The 14,201-nt window shown below is 37.9% G+C and overlaps 1 pseudogene; it reads right to left on the bottom strand.

The window, feature by feature from the left end:
• Positions 1–14,201, bottom strand: part of LOC130035596 (contactin-associated protein-like 3) — a 197,505-nt pseudogene that overhangs the window by 39,275 nt on the left and 144,029 nt on the right.

Genomic DNA, 14,201 nt, shown 5'->3' with positions numbered 1-14,201 from the left:
AATCAAGAAGATCTAGAATACTAGAAGAGTCCTATTAACATCAAGGAAATTGAAACTGTAATCAAAATTCTTCCAAAAAACAAAAGCTCAGGTCCAGATGGATTCACTAGTGAATTTTTCCAAACATTTAAAGAGGACCTATTGCCAGTTCTTCTCAAGCTTTTCCAAGAAATTGAAGAAACAGAAACTCTCCCAAAGTTTCTATGAATCCCATATCTCTCTAAAACCAAAAAGAAAAAAGACATCACAAGAAAAGAAAAGAAAAGAAAAGAAAAGAAAAGGCCGTTATCCCTGATGAACACAGATGCGAAGATTGTCAAGAAAATACTAGCAAATAGAATTCAAAAACTCATCAAAAATATCATTCATGTGACTAAGTGGGATTCATCCAGGGGATTCAAGGATGGTTTAACATTCAGAAATCAATCAACATAATCCATCATATCAACAAAAGAAAAGACAAAAACCGTATGATTGTATCAATCAATACAGAGAAAGCATTTGACAAGATCCAGCATCCGATATGATGAAAACCCTCGCCAAAATTGGGATAGAAGCCATAGTTAAAGTCATCTACCACAAGCTTATGGCAAGCATCATAATCAATGAGGAAAAACTAAGAGGTTTCCATCTAAGATCAGGGACGAGACAAGGGTGCTCACTCTCTCCACTTCTGTTCAATATAGTACTGGAAGTACTTGCAATAGTGGTCAGGCAAGAAAAAGATATTAAGGGCATTCAGGTAGGAAAGGAAGAAATCAAGCTCTCACTATTCACAGATGATATGATAGTATACTTAGAGAACCCTAAAACCTCTACCAAGAAACACCTAGAAACAATAGACTTGTATAGTAAAATTGCAGGCTATAAAATCAATACCCAAAAGTCCATGGCTTTCCTATATGCAAATAGTGAGAGAGAAGAAAGTGACATGAAAAACACGATCCCATTTACAATTATGCCCCAGAAAATCAAGTACCTAGGAATTAGCTTGACTAATGACGTAAAAGACGTGTACAAAGAAAACTACAAAAGGCTACTTCAGGGAATAAAAGAGTACATGAGGAAATGGAAAAATATCCCCGGCTCATGGATCAGGAGAATTAACATGGTCGAAATGGCAATACTCCCCAAAGCATTGTACAAATTCAATGAGATCCCTATAAGGATACCCATGACATACTTCAAAGAAACGGAGCAATTCATATGAAACAATAGCTAAAGCAATTCTTGGGAAAAAGAATATTGGAGGAATCAACCTCCCCAACTTCAAACTTTACTACAAAGCAACAAAGGCAGAGCTGCAGACCAATGGAACAGGGTTGAATATACTGATATCTGCCCCCAAATTTATGATCATCTAATCTTTGATAAGGGAATAAGAAATGTGAAGTAGAGCAAGGAAAGCATCTTTAACAAATTGTTCCAACAAAACTGGAAGGCTACATGCAAAAAAATGGGTTCAGATCTCTACTAACACTATGTGAAAAAAGTAAGATCAAAATGGATTAAAGACCTCAACATCAGACTGGAATCCATTAGGTACATTGAAGACTAGGGTAGCAAAACCCTCCACGATATCAAAGCTAACGGTATCTTCAAAGATGACACGCCACTGGCCAAGCAAGTGAAAACATAGATAGACAAATGGGACTATCTTAAACTAAAAAGTTTCTGCACCTCAAAAGAAACAGTGACCAAACTACAAAGACAGTGCACAGAATGGGAAAGTATATTCGCCCCATACCCATCTGACAAGGGGTTGATATCAAGGATATACAAAGTACTCGTTGAACTCCACAAGAAAAAACATCCAACCGAATCAAAAAATGGGGTGATGAAGTGAACCGAAACTTTCTCAAAGAAGAAATCTGAATAGCAAAAAGGCACATGATAACATGCTGTACACCACTAATCATCAGGGAGATGCAGATCAAAACACAAATGAGATACCGTCTCATATCACAGAGGCCGGTCCACATCAAAAGAACAAAAGCACCTGGTGTTGGCACTGATGTGGCGAGAAAGGGACCCTCCTTCATTGCTGGTGGGAATGCCGACTGGTTCAGCTCTTTTGGAAAATAATATGGAGGATTCTCAAAAAAGTAGAAATTGAGCTCACATTTGATCCAGCAATACCTCTCCTGGGAATATATCCCAGAGAGGCAAAAAAGTATAGTCGAAGTAACATCTGCAATCGTTTGTTCATTGCAGCACTCTTTACAATAGCCAGAATCTGGAAAAAACCTGAGTGCCCGAGAACAGATGACTGGTTAAAGAAACTTTGGTACATTTACACAATGGAGTACTATGTAGCTGTTTGAAAAGACGAAATCATGAAATTTACATAGAAGTGGTACTACATGAAAAGTATCATGTTAATTGAGATGACTCAGAAAGAAAGGGATAGACATGGAAAGACTGCATTCATCTGGGGAACATAAAGTAACGAAATAGGAGACTAACACCCAAGAATGGCCGAGATTAGTACCAGGAATTTTACTTCGTGACTTGGAGGCCAACCACACATGTTAGGGGAAAAGGCAGCTCAGATAGAGAAGGGAACACCAAATAAAGGTGTTGGGAGCATCCTCCCAGGATGGGAGAAGCATGCGGAAAGTGGACTATAGATCAAACATGATTGTCACTCAGTGCCTCTCTTGCAAACCACAGGACCCAAAAGGAGAGAGAGAGAGAACAAAAGGGAATTCCACAGAGGCGGGGTGGAATGGGGGAGATGGGGGGGGGTGGGATGGATACTGGGATCCGTGTTGGTGGGAAATGGGCACTGGTGGAGGGATGGGTATTTGATCATTGTATAATTGAAACCCAAGCACAAAAATGTCTAAGTCTGCAACTGTATCTCATGATGTCACACTATTAAAAATTAAAAAAGAAAAAAGCAAAGTGCTGGAATATTGTGATTTCCTGACACAACACCCATTCACACAGGGCCCCAGCAAAGGTTTTTGCTCCACAGCCACCACTGACATCCTGGAAGGCCCTGGGGCAGCGCTGCCTGGGTCTATACTGGTGATCACCCCATAAGAGCAGTGAGGAGAGTGATATGGAAACTGTGTTGTTCTGACTCATTCCCTCTGACAGTTGTGTGCAGTATCAGTGAGGTAAACAGAGGTAGTATCAAGATCAGTTATGGGGTTCCAGCAACATCCAGACCAGAGATGTGGGCATGGAGGTGGATAATGGATCTACTTTTGATATTGAAGCAGTGAGGTTTGTTGATGAATTATATGACTTTTGTGAGAGTCTAAGGAGTAACAGGAAGAATGGCGTGACCATACACATAACTAGTAAAGTAAGATTGTTGGGTAAATATTTTCTTTATTTTTTGACATATTGTGTTAAAATATGCTGCCACGCTCCAGTTCCATGAATCTCAAAATAGTAACTTTCTTTAGATACTACATTAAAAACTCATAATACATGGGTACAAAAATAAAAGCAAGAAGAAACATCACCTGCACTTCTATGTTTATTGCAGCACTACTTACAATATTTACAATAGCAAGAGTTTGGAAACAACTTGAGTGTACAAGAAGATATGACTAGAAAAAGAAACTATAGTACATCTACATAACTAGTGCTACACAGGAAAAATAAAGTCATGAAATTTTCCTATAAATAGACGGAAATGGAGAGTATCATGTGGAGTGGAATGAGTCAGAAGGAGAGGGACGATATAGAATCACTGCATTCATTTCTGGGATACAAAAAAATAGTATGAAACTAATATTCAAGGCCATGGAAAACTGGAGCAAGGAGGACTGGTGAATGATTGGAAATCTCCACAAGTGTGTGGGGGATGAAGGGTATTCAAGCTAGAGGTGGGCCTAGTGTGACAACAAGAATTGAAAATTGGGGCCATCTGAAGATCAGAGATCAATATACATCATAACATTTTAGTAACTATTTTCCAAAATATAATGGCCAAAATAAGAGAAGAGAAAGAGAGGGAGAGAGGGAGAGGGAGAGAGAGAGAAGTGGGAGAGGGAGCGGGAGAGAGGTGGGGGAGAGAGAGAAAGAGAGAGAGAGAGAGAGAGAGAGAGAGAGAGAGAGAGAGAGAGAGAGAGAGAGAGAGAGAGGTGCCTGCCATAGAGGCAGACGGGAGTGAAGGGGAGTGGGGGGCAGTGATGAGAGGGAAACTGGGGATACTGATGCTGGGAAATGTGCACTGGTGTAAGCATGGGTGTTGGAACATTGTGTGACTGAAACCCAATCATGAACAGCTTTGTAATTCTCAATCTCGTGGTGATTCAATTAAAGTATTAAAAACATAAAATAATTTAAAACACTCATCCAGTAGAAATGTAATGTTTTTATTTACAAGTAAGATAGTAAAACTTCATTTATGAGTGCTAATTGCATAGAGTTAGAACCCATGCACCCAAATTCCTCCTAGAGCACTGACATGTATTTTCAGGAGACAGGACAATTCCTTTATGTCACTTACTGTCCCCCTGGCAAAGCAGAGGCCCCAATGTAAAGCTTGCTTCAGAGTGTCGTTGGCCTGTGTTTGTTGTCACTATCTGAGTGACAGGCAGATGCTCCTTATGGGAGAGTATGACTGTATCACTGGGCCTAGAAAACAAAGACAACTACAAAACATTATTCTGAGCAACACACATCCACATAATAGTCTTTCATCACAGTTCAAAAGTTATAAAGCTAAATTTGTCTTTACCCAGCAGTGAGAAAAGAAAATAGATAGCACAGCGGGTAGGGCATTCGCCTTACAAGCGGCCAACATGGCCGACCCGAGTTCGATTCCTCCGCACCCAAATTCCCTTCACTCCCGTCTGCCTCTATGGCAGGCACCTCTCTCTCTCTCTCTCTCTCTCTCTCTCTCTCTCTCTCTCTCTCTCTCTCTCTCTCTTTCTCTCTCTCCCCCACCTCTCTCCCGCTCCCTCTCCCACTTCTCTCTCTCTCCCTTCATAAATTAAAAAAGCAAATAAACAATAACATTCAGGTGGTAAGCTTTATGTTTGGAATTCTCAAAACTTCAAAGGTGTTTAAGAAACTCCTACTATAGTTGTCAGCATTTCCTTATTTGTTAATGAAATGAACTTAAAAAACAAATTACTGTCCAACACCAAGGCAAAAGGTGTGATGTGATGGACTCATAACATTTTAGTAACTATTTTCCAAAATATAATGGCCAAAATAAGAGAAGAGAAAGAGAGGGAGAGAGGGAGAGGGAGAGAGAGAGAAGTGGGAGAGGGAGCGGGAGAGAGGTGGGGGAGAGAGAGAAAGAGAGAGAGAGAGAGAGAGAGAGAGAGAGAGAGAGAGAGAGAGAGAGAGAGAGAGGTGCTATCGAGAGTACTCGATATGCCAGACACAGTAACAACAAAGTCTCCAATGGAGACGTTACTGGGCCCGCTCGAGCAAATCGACGATCAACGGGAGGGCCTTTACCTTTTTTTAAACATTGACAAAGATAGCAAAATATTTATTGGGGCCATCTGAAGATCAGAGATCATGTTTATTGACAACACAACAGTAAAGAAAGCAGACTGGTCCACAACTATAGTAAAGGGACAGACTAGAGGTAACATTTTTAATGCCACTAAGCAGCTCACTGCTCTAGGTTAGCCACTGTGTAAATTGTTATATGTAGAATTTTTATGCGAGTGACAGTAATCAGTCTTCATAAATTAAAAAAGCAAATAAACAATAACATTCAGGTGGTAAGCTTTATGTTTGGAATTCTCAAAACTTCAAAGGTGTTTAAGAAACTCCTACTATAGTTGTCAGCATTTCCTTATTTGTTAATGAAATGAACTTAAAAAACAAATTACTGTCCAACACCAAGGCAAAAGGTGTGATGTGATGGACTCTTAAAATGATTAAAGAGACTCACTGTGTGTGTGTGTGTTTGTGGGTGTAAAAGTGGCATGTTAATTATTGTCACAATATGCTCTCTTGACAATTATAAGAATCTTCTGTATATCGGACATGTATAGAAATCATCATTTGTGGCCCCAGGAAACAGTTTATATTATAACAACAATGATGCCTCAGTACAAAAATAATGTTTTAGGAAGCATAATTCTATGGTTCCATCAAACAAAGAAAACAAGGTGTAGGTGATAAGCTTGCTTTGTCACCTTTCTAGAGAAAGTAAGAACACTTATAAACTCTAAGTTTTTTATTTGTTGCATTTTAGTTGGAGGTTATGCCCAGCTGTGTTCAGGGATTTCTCCTGACTCTGTGCACAGAAATCTTTCCTGGCAGCACTCAAGAGGCCATATGGGGTAATAAAGATCAAACCCAGACTGACTGCACAGCGAGCATTTTACCTACTATGCTATTTCTTTGGTCCCAAAACTGTTGACTATTATACTGTGTACCTCAATTACATATGTGTATCTGATTTTTTAATAAATAATAACTTGTCCCACTTATCCTTATGATGCTTTGTGACAAGCCTAGTAAGTTTTGATTTTTAAAATTACCAAATGACCACTCCTAGCTAGGCAAGCTGAAGCGTTTTCAACTGCAATTCCATAGGTTAAAAAAAAATACTTCGAATGGCTCAACTTAATAAGCTTTGCAGAAAATCATGACTAATACTTAGTCAAATTCGGCTTAGGTTCCAAAATATTTCCTTGAAGTAAAAAATTAAAACATTTGTTTTAGAGTTTTAGCCAAGAGACCATCAGTGCACATGGTAAGACAATACATACACATACATATGTGAATGAAATATCTTGAATGTTAAAAAAAATGCTTTGATTCTAGCTGTTTTTAAAACTCAGATAAAATGAAGTAACAGTTTTATCTGCCTAATCCCTGTATTTACCGCACACTGGCAGAAATCATCCCAAGCATATAATACCTGGTTTGGTCAGGAAGAGTGGTCAACGATCTAGAGTGCAAGCTTGGTTTATGGGGAGATCTGTCTGGAAATTAACTTTGCTAAAATAAGCTGAAACTAGTTTTAGTGTTTGATATCAGTAATGCTACAAATGAGGGCTGGAGCGATAGCACAATGGGTAGGGCTTTTGCCTTACAGGCGGCTGACCCAGGTTTAATCCCCAGAATCCCATATGGTCCCCTGAGAACAGCCAGGAGTAATTCCTGAGTGCAGAGCCAGGAGTAACCCCTGTGCATTGCTGAGTTTGACCCAAAATGAAAAAAAAAAGTATCATAGAAGAAGAATACAGCCAGAAGGCAACCAAGTACACAAAGAACTGAAAAACACTGAAGTATACTAGAAGAAAAATAATTATATTATAACTTCTGTCACTGTCACTGTCCTCCTGTTGTTCATCGATTTGCTCGAGTGGGGCCAGTAACGTCTCCATTTGGAGACTTCTTGTTACTGTGTTTGGCATATCGAATACGTCACTGGTAGCTTGTCAAGCTTTGCCGTGAGGGCGAGATACTCTTGGTAGTTTGCCAGGCTCTCCGAGAAGGGCGGAGGAATCGAACTCGGGTCGACCATGTTGGCTGCGTGCAAGGCAAACACCCTACCCACTGTGCTATCACTCCAGCCCATTACATAACTTATTGAATATTTTTGGTTTTAAATAACGTTTTAAATGCTCTATTTCTCAAAGCAGTACAAAACTACACTTTCATTCTATTTTATAGACAATGCATAAAGAGCCCTGAAAAATCTTAAGAAATTGTAATGCAGATAGTGTTTATTAGGCAATAACAATAGTCTTTTTCATGTTGTTGCTTACTGTAAGAATCAGGCAGATTCCCTTTATCTAAGGGAATTTTGAGAAATTCTAATTTAACAGTTCTTTATGGGCACACATCATTGTTGACTATATTCATTTTATGCAGCATTTATTAATTTCCAGAGTTCCCACACCCATTAAAATTTGCCTAACTTATAATTAAATGCTTTCCTCTTACCTCTATTTTTTGTCTGATTGTGTCATACTTGGTGTTACTTTGGGGTTACTTCTGACTCGACTATCAGAGATCAGGCCTGGTGGTTCTTAGGGACTATAGATGGTGCAAGGGCTTAAACCTGGGCAGGCTACTTGGAAGGCAAGTGACTTAACCCCTGGACAATCTCTGGCCCCTTAAGGACCTCTCTATTTCCTCCCAAATTTGTAAATGTTACATATCAGATAATTTCTCACAATAATTTTAAACATTCAGTAAGAGAACTTCTAAACCTATGTCTATTTTGTGTTTGGTTCCTTTCCTCATGCACCAGGAATAATTCTTACTGCTTGCTGTATTTCGTAGACTGCTTTTTGAGGCATAGCAGAACTTTTGACTCCTTACTTACATTGGGAAATTTACTGGGAGAAATATTGGGTCAACTTTCAAGTTTCACAGTACTTGGGAGAAAATAATTGGTGAGATCATAATTACCATCTAGAAGTACATAATTTGAAACTCAAATATAGGCTCTCCATTGGGTTTTGTTCTGTTTTCTCACTAATAAAGAGACCATTACTCAGCATTGTAACACATTCTCGTATTTATTAGGTGGGATTCTTCTCTCACCTGGCTTCTATTATGGGATGTATTTTAGCTATTCATTCTTCGTTTCTTGTCCATATACATTTTGGAACAATTTGTCAACATTCTAAACAACCACAAAACTTGTCAACATTCTAAACAACAACAAAAATATGTTTGACATTCACTTGGAACTAAATTAAATCAATTAATTATTTAATGAAAAATTAACTTTTCCTTTAAGGGAATTATTGCAAAAATGTGGTGTAGATGCTCACATAAGTTTTCAGAACTTTTATAATTTTTTTCAACATCTTGCATATTATGGTGCTTTCATTCCTCTCAGTTAATTTAGAAGGAAGTTTCATAGTATTTATTTATGTTTCTTCATAGAAATACAGTTCAATATTCATGATCTGTTATTAACTTGCTTTTTTTGTGAGCAAGCATATTGCCTATGCATAATGCAATTTTTATTCATTTCCAATGTTCTGTGGCTTGAATGGACACATTTATTTTGATGTTTTTAACATTCATTTCTAGCACCATTACATTATAATTAGAGAAACTGCTCATATTATCATAATTAAAAAATTTACTTAATGGAATCTGTGGAAAGTCACTTTATGAAAATTCACTATGCATGCCTAAGATAATCGTGTATTCTGTTAAGTTTATGGGCTGAAAAAGTCAACTTTCTAATTTAATTTAATTTGTTTATTAATTTCAGTTGTTTTGGAGAACACATCTGAAGGTACTCAGGGTTTACTACTGACTCTGAACTCAGGATTGATTCTTAGCGGAGTTCAGAAGACTGTATGTGGTATGTGGAATCAAATCCAGTAGGCCCCGTGAAAGCAAATTCCCTACTCACTGTATTATCCCTCTCAGTTGATATCTTAACTTTATTTATTTAGATTTAGGGTGGTGGTTGTGGGCTACACCCTCAGGGCTCAGGGATATTCCAACTTGATTCTGTGCTCAGAAGTGAACCTTGGAACTCCGGAAACAATATGCTGTTCTGGTTTAGTTTCAAATCAGGTTTGGTCATGATATACAAAAGAAAATTCTTAACCCCCTATTATCTCTCTGGCTCATTCATCTTGATAGTTTGTGTTTGTGTGTGTGTGTGTGTGTGTGTGTGTGTGTGTGTGTGTGTGTTTCCGGCCACACCTGACAGTGATCAGGACTAACTTCCAGTTCTGTGCTCAGGAATCACTCTTAGATATGCTTGGGGGATCAAATGCAGTGCCAGAGATCAAACCAAAACTGGCTTCATGCATTAAGTAAATTTTTTAATTATGATAGTTTTTGTAATATGATAAGTTTCTCTAATTATAATGCAATGGTGCTAGAAATGAATGTTAAAAACATAAAAACCTTAGTCTCTGATCTATCCCTCTGGGTCCCTTTCTTCAAAATATTTTACATCTTTAGTAATTAGTGTCTGGCTTTTTAATTACTAACTGAATTGTTTATATCACGGTTAGTTATAAATTTGTTTTGCGGTTTTATTATTTTCCATATATATTGTGAATCATTTATATTAAAAGCATTTTTATTATAAAGTTAGGATCATTAGTTCTTTATGGTAAAATTTTAAAGTTTCATATTATAGTGACAATAAGTTTTCCCACATTAAACTTTTCAAACTTTACTATCTTGATTTTGTATTTGCTTATCAAATGGATTTTTGTACTTTTAATATTTCTGCATGAACAAAGAAGATATAGTTGTACTCTATATTCTTTTGAATTAACAAAAATTTCAATAATTCATTAATTCTTTCTTCCTACATAGATTTGAAGAGCACATGTTTTATTTCTATTGTCAGATATTTCCTTTAAAATTTTGATGTATGTGCCTGAAGAAATTCTTGATAATATATACGATCACGATCATCCTGTTGTTTGTCGATTGCCCCGAGCAGGCACCAGTAACATTTCCTTCTTCCTAGCCCTGAGATTCTAAAAAGCGCCACATTCCAGGCTCTTTCAGCCTGGCTGTCCTTGCCGGGGATAATATATACTAAAATATTAATTCTAAATTTCAGTATTTTCAGGGCCAGAGCACTTTGGGCATTCTCCTTGCACATTCAATCCACAGCATCACATGTAGTCCTCGAAGCACTGCCAGGAGTAATTCCTGAGTGCAAATCCAGGAGTAACCCCTGAGTATTGCTGGTGTTACCCAAAAAAGCAAAAAAAAAAAATACAACCACTATTTTCACTGTAAGCATTACTTTGTTTTTGTAAGTTATTATCATTAATAATTGGATTTCTTTGCTTCTTGCGTTTCAATTTCTCTTATGTAGTTATATGTTCTTTCTATCTTATGCAACATGTCTGACATTTATCTCTTATATTGCACCCTCAAATCTTGTAAACTTCTTTCTTTGATGTAACTAGAAACCAATATTTCTCAAAGTAGGTGATGGTGAAGGACTGGTGTTCATCTCAGATGCATCTTTGTTTGCTTAAAAAAGAGATTTCCAGGGACATGTGAGTAATTTCTTAGTATACATAGATAAAATGTTTTAAATGTTAAAAATAATTTTTAAACAATTTAAGTTAAACAGTTTAATTTAAACTGAAATATTTCATATTGTTATAATAGTTTTAAAGTTTAAATGTATCTGAAACCTTCCCATAAGACTACTCTATCATTCTGAAAACTATTCTGTGGCAGAGGTGGAGAGTTAGGACAGGAGGAGGGTTATTTGCCTTGCAAACTGATGATCTGGTTCCCTCTAGGGATCCCAAAGAGTTCTCTGATCCCAGACAGGAGTGATCACTAAGTACAGAAACTGGAGTAAACTCAGAATTTCTAGATGGAGCCCAAAGACAAAAACAAAAAACAAATAAATAACTTATTTTGTGGAGTCTGATGGCAGAAAATTTCTTCTGTGTTTGCTGCTTCATTTTATTTTACTTTTGAAACTAATAGCTTAGTATTTTAAAATTTAAAAAAACTCTCTATTTCAGAGTTCTTCTGTCCTTAGTTTATTCTCTATGCTGTTGGAATGCAATTGTTTATAATTGTCTTGACTTCTAAGTGCATCTCTGTTACTCTGTAGTCAATTTCTTGCATTTCTTTTCGATTAACTTTGATGTTCACGTTCTTTGATTTTACCATGTTATGTCCAGATCAGATTTTCCATACCTTTTGAGCCTTTTCAAAAAAATATTACTTAGTATCCCATTGAAAATCTATCTTATAAGCAAACAAAACAACTACCTCTTTCTCCAACTTATCTGGGAAGCTAATATGATTCACAGAATGATTTCAGTAAGTCCCATGGTGAAGTATCCCCTACTGTGGGGGACACTGTTCTAGGTATTTGATGGTATAAGTAAAATTGGACTTGAGTCTAGAGGACCTCTATCATCCTCTCATCCTATGATCAAACTAATCCACATGCCAAGGGAAGATTAGCTATGTGGCTATTGAAAACATATCTTTAAGCTAGAAAGGTCAGCATGCAGCAATTTTATTAATTGGGCTAAAGTTTACTGCAAGCTACATAAAAAAATAAAAAATAAAATAAAATAAAATTTACTGCAAGAAATTTTGGTACATCTACACAATGTAGTACTATGTAGCTGTGAGAAAAGATGAAGTCATGAAATTTACATACAAGTGGTACCACATAGAAAGTATCATGCTAGGCAAAATGAGTCAGAAAGAGAGAGACAGACATAAAAAGATTGCATTCATCTGGGGAACATAAAGAAACAAAATAGGGGACTAACACTCAAGAATAGCCAAGATAAGTACCAGGAGGTTTGCTCCATGGCTTGGAGGCCAGCCACACATTCTAGGGGAAAAGGCAGCTCAGATAGAGAAGGAAGCACGAAACAAAGGGTGTTGGGAGGATCCTCCCAGGATGGGAGAAGCACGCTGAAAGTAGACTAGTAAAGTAAGTAAAGTAAAGGCCCTCCCGTTGATCATCGATTTGCTCGAGCGGGCCCAGTAACGTCTCCATTGGAGACTTTGTTGTTACTGTGTCTGGCATATCGAATACGTCATGGGGAGCTTGCCAGGCTCTGCCGAGCGGGCGAGATACTCTCGGTAGCTTGCCGGGCTCTCTGAGAGGGGTGGAGGAATCGAACTCGGGTCGGCCATGTTGGCTGCGTGCAAGGCAAATGCCTTACCGCTGTGCTATCGCTCCAGCCTATAGACCGAAAATGATTGTCACTCAATGCCTCTTTTGAAAACCATGGCACCCAAAAGGAGAGAGACAAGAAAAGGGAATGCCCTGCCACAGTGGCAGGGTGGGACGGGGGAAGGAAGGGGGATGGGGAGTGGGGAGGGATACTGAGATCTGTGGTGGTGGAAAATGGGCACTGGTGGAGGGATGGGTACTTGATCATTGTATAATTGAAACCCAATCACAAAAATTTGTAAGTCTACAACTGTACCTCATGGTGTTTCACTAATAAAAATTTTTTTAAAAAAGAAAGAAATTTAATACTATAATGCTTTTGAATGGGTAGCATTAACTTGGTATTCCAATATTTTCTTATCAGAAAAATTAAACAGACAATGATTACTATGCACTGGTGAGCAGAAAAGTTAAACTTGATATTTTAGGCTTCAGATTAAATACACCATACACATAAAAGAGCTTATTTTTAATTTGCTTGGAAATCCTTTAATCTATTCTCACTTTAGTCATGTCTGATGTCTGCTAAGATACATGGTTTAAGCAACGAAAAAAATTACAGTTTGCACAGAAAAATGATATTCACCATTTATTCCAGCCAGCATCACAGTTGCAGTAATATTGAGAATCAATGCAATTCCCCTCTAATTCACAGGTACATTTTTGGGCATCAGGCAGAGAGCCTCCCCAGTAAGTGTGTGTTTCATTGGTTCTTCCAACCCACCAGCTCACTGGGGTTCCATCTGCAAGACAAGAATGAGAAAGATGACACTTACATTGTCCCCCACTACCTGTGGCCCCAGTACCATTCCTGTTTTCTCCTTCTATTTAAAAAGTGAGATTGAAAATTTTTGTTTCAAAACTATAATTGCATGATTTATGTTTTATTAGAAAACGATCAAGGATGTCCTAGCTCATTCTGGCCTGGCATTTCCATGTTTATCTTGAGGATTATAATACTTGGATACAATAGCTAAAAATAATTGGCACTAGAAAACCAGAATAATTTAGACTCTGAATATAAAAATCTGTTTGATATCCTTAAAAGCTACTGGAAGAATTTATGATTATGTGAAAAATGGGCTTATTTCGCTTGACTTGCTAGCTAAAATATGGATATTTTCTGTTATGTCTTAAAAGTTGCTTGGAGGAAAAACGTGTGTTCTTGCTCACTTTGACTAGGTTAGCACTATATTTGTAATGATGCTGTTCTTGGATCTTTAAGTCTCAGATGAGCCCTGGAGCAAACCTAGTTCTTCAACACAACCCCAACCTCAGTGCAAACGAAAATTAAGTGACCAGGTCAAAACCAGCCTCGACCCCATATTACTACACATTCACATTAACAGGGACCCCGTGGGCAATGGCAGTTTACCTGGGAAGGAAGATTACAAGAGAGGGAACATGAAAGCAGGCATTAGAGAAACACTCAGCAGAAAATAGCCAGGAGGGAACAGGAATACCATCAGATACACTGGCTCTGTCTGTTTCAGTGTGCTCTTTCAGACCGCTAGGTCATTCCCAACAGACGCCCCCTCTTCCCCCGAACTGGACCATCACCCCGCTTTTCCCAAATATGCACAGCCGC

This window comes from Sorex fumeus, unplaced genomic scaffold (assembly GCF_029834395.1).
Source record: "Sorex fumeus unplaced genomic scaffold, SorFum_2.1 ptg000063l, whole genome shotgun sequence".
In the NCBI taxonomy this organism is placed as follows: Eukaryota; Metazoa; Chordata; class Mammalia; order Eulipotyphla; family Soricidae; genus Sorex; species Sorex fumeus.
The sequence above is the reverse complement of the archived record's forward strand: the minus strand, read 5'-3'. Positions and strand labels throughout refer to the sequence as shown.